The sequence below is a fragment of the Arvicanthis niloticus genome, chromosome 12 (assembly GCF_011762505.2).
Source record: "Arvicanthis niloticus isolate mArvNil1 chromosome 12, mArvNil1.pat.X, whole genome shotgun sequence".
NCBI classification, from domain to species: Eukaryota; Metazoa; Chordata; class Mammalia; order Rodentia; family Muridae; genus Arvicanthis; species Arvicanthis niloticus.
The window spans coordinates 31,000,336-31,005,276 of NC_047669.1; positions in this window are offsets into that span (position 1 = coordinate 31,000,336).

Consider the following 4,941-nt stretch of genomic DNA (forward strand, 5'->3'; position numbering starts at 1 on the left):
CGCTGCTGGCCTTTGTTCCTTGATTGCTTGCTAGCAAGTAATATGACAGTTGTCTTTTGTATTAATCATTGAATACATGACTAAGATCCATTTTCAAAAATCAATATCTCTGTAATTTAGGAAATGTTAACAGTTTTATCCCAGAGAAGTCAATGTCTGTATCATGGGGATAACACTGATTCTCCACTTTACTGTTTAAAATCCTAGTGTCTAAATTCTCTTTGAAGTTTGCATTTTGCCTTATAGGGGGTGGGATGAAATCAGTGAGGCTTATACACTGGTGAACTGTAACAACTGTAAACCTAGACTTTGTCTTCACTGGATACACATAGTATGTGAACATAATTAGATTATGTTTTTAGTTAAAAGTATTATATCTTAGGTAAAGTAGCAAACTGATTTGGGCTACTTTATTTTTAGTAAAAGTTTATAGAGTAAACAAGTGCCCAATACTATAAGATACCAAGATGGTAGCTGCTGGTTTTAATTAAAAGGTTAATTCAGCTCATGTCATACTCTAATGCAGTGGATGATGTCAGGATCATTGATAAAAGTGTGTTGCTCTATGCTACTCTTTTATTCTATGACCCTGCTCTCAGAGCCGTTTCTATACAGAAGTTTACTTGGGAGAATAGAGGATTGTTGGATACATATGAACCAGGCCTGGAGTAGTAAACATATCTGTTCAGATTCAACTGAATAATAATACTTAGTCATATGCCACACTAGTCAGCTTTTCCGTAGACAGACAGCTGAGCAAGCTCAATCAAGGTCATCAGACAAGAGTCTGTGCTGATCCTTCTCAAGTGAACAGTGTTGGGAGCCTCCAGCCTTCAGTGTGTTTAAATGAGACAGAGTAGTACTCTGGTGTGGCCTTAAAGACCAATGGTCTCTAGATGTTCTAGCTTTCTAATTATACTGAATACTGAGGATAACTTCTAAAAAGTCCTAAAAATGTTCCTGCTCATTCTGAGGGTTAAAAGCTGTTGGCTTTATCTAAGGTCCTCCATTTGAGTTCTGAGGGTCTCTCACCTCCTAGGTGTCTGGAACATTCTACAGGGTCCCCCAACTCCTACCTCTTTTTTTTTTTTTTTTTTTTTAATTTTGTACCATTTAAGAATTTATAACTTCATCTTGATAATAATTATACAGATGTCTACCAGTAGGTTATGGCTATGCAGTAAGTCCTAGCTAATACCCCCTGTTCCAACAAAACCACTACTTGTCCCTAGAAAGACAGACCATTATTAACCACATTAGTCCCCAAGCTCAGGGAATAAGGGCGCTGACTCTTCTTTAACTTCTTCAAGCTGATTAAGGGCGTTGAGATTTTAGAAGAGGGGTTGGGGGGAGAGTAAGTTGATAAGCCTCTGATGCTGTGTCTTCACTGAATCCAGATGGAATTCCAGGACATCAGAGGTTTGGGCAGGTCTGCTCAGTATGCTTGATGAGTAGATACACCAAGGCTGTGTATTCTGCAATATACAATTCTCAGAACAAGTTTTAGTATCAAGAAAAAGAAAAATTCCCACCCCAGGGGGCTGACATTTTTTTTTTTTAAAGATGTTGGTTCTGAAGCCTTTTTTTCCCCCGCTTCTTAAAATTGGTTGTAGTATTTACGTTTCAGATTTTATCCCCTTAGCCTACTTCCTCCCACCACCCAGAAACCTATCCCATCCCCCTCCTCATGCTTCTATGAGGCAGTGACCACACCTACCCCTCACTATCCCCTCCCCGCCCTCACATCCCCCCCCCCCACTGTGTGTTCATTCATTCATTTTTCATTCATTTTTTTTTTTATGGGACCAAGAAACTCCTCTCCCACCTATGTCTGACAGGGCCATCCTCCCCTACATATACCTCTGGAGTCTTGGGTCCCTCCCTATGTGTTCCCAGGCTGGTGGTTTAGACCCTGGGGGGCTCTGGTTGTTTGGTATTGTTGCTTTCCACCTGGGGTCAATAACCCTTTCTGCTCCTTCAGTCCTCTCACTAAGTTCTCCATTGGGAAACCCCTGATCATATCAGTGGTTAATTGTGAACATTGTCCTCTGAGTGTTTTAGTCTTTGGCTGACCTCTAAGGAGACAGCTATATCATGTTCCTCACATTATGCACTTCCAGCCATCCACAACAGTGTTTAGATTAGGTGGCTGTACATGGGGTGAATACCCAGGTGGAAAGGTCTCCTGATGGCCCCTCCTTCAGTTTCTGTTCCATGTTTTGTTTCCCTATTTGCTCCCTTGAGCATTTTTATTTCTCGTTCTAAGTAGAACTGAGGCATCCCCTCTTGGTCTTCTTTCTTCATGAGCTTCATGTGGTCTATGGGTTGAGTCTTCGCTAATCCAAGCTTTTGGGCTAACATCCGTGGAGATATGTTTGTGTAACTATCTTCTTTTGGGGTTTTTGGAAGATTACTTTCTTGCTTTTTCTAGGTTGTAGTTTCCCTCCTTGTGTTGGAGTTTTCCACCAATTACTCTTTGAAGTGCTGGATTTGTGTTGAGATACTGTGTAAATTTGGATTTGTCATGGAATATTTTGGTTTCTCCATCAATAATGATTGAGAGTTTTGCTGGGTATAGTAGTCTGGGCTGGCATTTGTGTTCTCTTAGGGTCTGTATGATATCAGTCCAGGATCTTCTGGCTTTTATGGTCTCTGGTGAGAAGTCTGGTATAATTCTTATAGGTCTGCCTTTATATGTTACTTTGCCTTTTTCCCTTACTGCTTTTAGTATTTTTTCTTTGTTTTGTACATTTGATGTTTTGACTATTATATGGTGGGAAGTATTTCTTTTCTGGTCTAAACTATTTGGAGTTCTGTAAGTTTCTTGTATATTTATGGACATCTCTTTCTTTAGGTTAGGGAAGTTTTCCTCTATAATTTTGTTGAGGATATTTACTGGTCCTTTAAGTTGGGAGTCTTCCCCCTCATCTATACCTATTATCCTTAGGTTTGGCCTTCTCATTGTGTCTTGGATTTCTTGTATATTTTGGGTTAGTAGCTTTTTGTATTTTGCATTTTCTTTGACAGTTGTGTCAATATTTTCCATGGTATCTTCTGCACATGAGATTCTCTCTTCCATCTCTTGTATTCTGTTGGTGATACTTGTGTCTATGACTACTGATCCTTTTTTTAGGTTTTCTATCTCCAGGGTATTGTCCCTTTGTGATTTCTTTATTGTTTCTACTTCCATTTTTAGATCCTGTATGGTTCTGTTTAATTCCTTTTCCCGTTTGGTTGCATTTTCTTGAAATTCCTTAAGGGATTTTTGTGTTTCCTCTTTAAGGGTTTCTATCTGTCTACCAGTGCTCTCCTTAAGTTCTTTGAGAGTGTTATTTATGTCTTTCTTAAAGCCCTCTATCATCATCATGAGAAGTGATTTTAATTCTGATTCCTGCTTTTCTGGTGTGATGGGGTGTTCAGGGCTTGCTCTGATGGGGGAGCTGGGTTCTGATGATGCCATGTAACTTTGGTTTCTGTTGCTTACATTCTTGCTCTTGCCTTTTGCCATCTGGTTAACTCTAGTGCTGCCTGTACTTGCTGTCTCTGACTGAAGCCTGTCTTTCTAGTTATCTAGCTTGTGTCTGATCTCCTAGGGGTCCAGATGTCTCTGTGATCTTTTCCAGCTGCACTGATTACAGTGGTACCTCTAGGATGCCTCAGGGTATGGTGCCTCCAAGGTAGGAGTCCAGATAGGTGTCTGCTGTTCTGGGTGCAGTGTCTCCTCTAGAATATCTCAGGATATATTGTCTGAAGCTCTGAGTTCATTTGTTCCTCTGTGGATCTAGGATACTGCCTGAGTTCGAGTGCCTGGGATCCCTGCTTCCTCTGGGTTCTTGGATGTTGGGGGCAGAGCTGCCACCCAAGATCTGCTCAGTGTTCTGGCCCAGACCGGAAGGAACCCCAACTCCTACCTCTTGAGTTTGCCTGTTTCCAATCTTCCTCTGGCCCTCAGGGCTTCTGTCCTGCTTCCCCTCCCCCACCCCCAAATACATGATCATTTTCCTTATTTTCTCCCACTTGTCCCTTCTTCTACTCAGGTCCCTCTCTCCTTCTGCCTACTATGATTGCTTTCTTTTTTCTCCCAAGTGGGATTGAGGCATCCTCACTTGGGTCCTTCAGCTTGTTAACCTTCGTGAGTTCTCTGGATTATATCCTTGGTATTCTGTACTTTTGGGGGGGGGGGTAATACACATTTATTAGTGTGTTTATACCATGCATGTCCTTCTAAGATACCTCATTCAAAATGATATTTTCTAGTTCCATTTATTTACCTGCAAAACTCATGATGTTCTCATTTTTAATAGCTGAGTAGTATTCCATTGTGTAAATGAACCACATTTTCTTTATCCATTCTTCTGTTGTGGGACATCTGGGTTGTCTTCAGCTTCTGACCATCACAAATAAGGCTGCTATGAACATTTACATATATCATATCATATAAAGAATATACCATGCCTGTTGCATTATTAATTTTCTAGTGAAAACCTTGAAAGTTAAGACTTTAAGTTAAAGTTGAAATTAAGCTAAATTAAAGTTAACACTTGCTCAGTCACACCAAGAAGCCATGAAAGGACTAAGTTACAGTAACTCAATCTAAAAAAATATTACTATCATGACATATTTCTATTTTTTAGATAATGGATTAATTTTAATATAGTAAACAAATTTATAACTTGAGCTAAATTTTAAGATGACAGAAAATGAACCATGTAATTCTGTGCTTCTTTAGAAGCCAAACATTTGCACCCAGTTTTGTATGCCAGTGTATTTTTTATGTTTTTACTTCCATCTTTGAAAAAATACTGTGTAAAATATATCAGAGGAACAGAAGGAAGGTGAGAAGCAGTGATAACTTTTTAACTCCCTATAGTATTTCTTTTGTACCTTCAGTACACTTGAATACTGCGGTTTTGACAGCAAAAAACAAATACAACTGTTTAC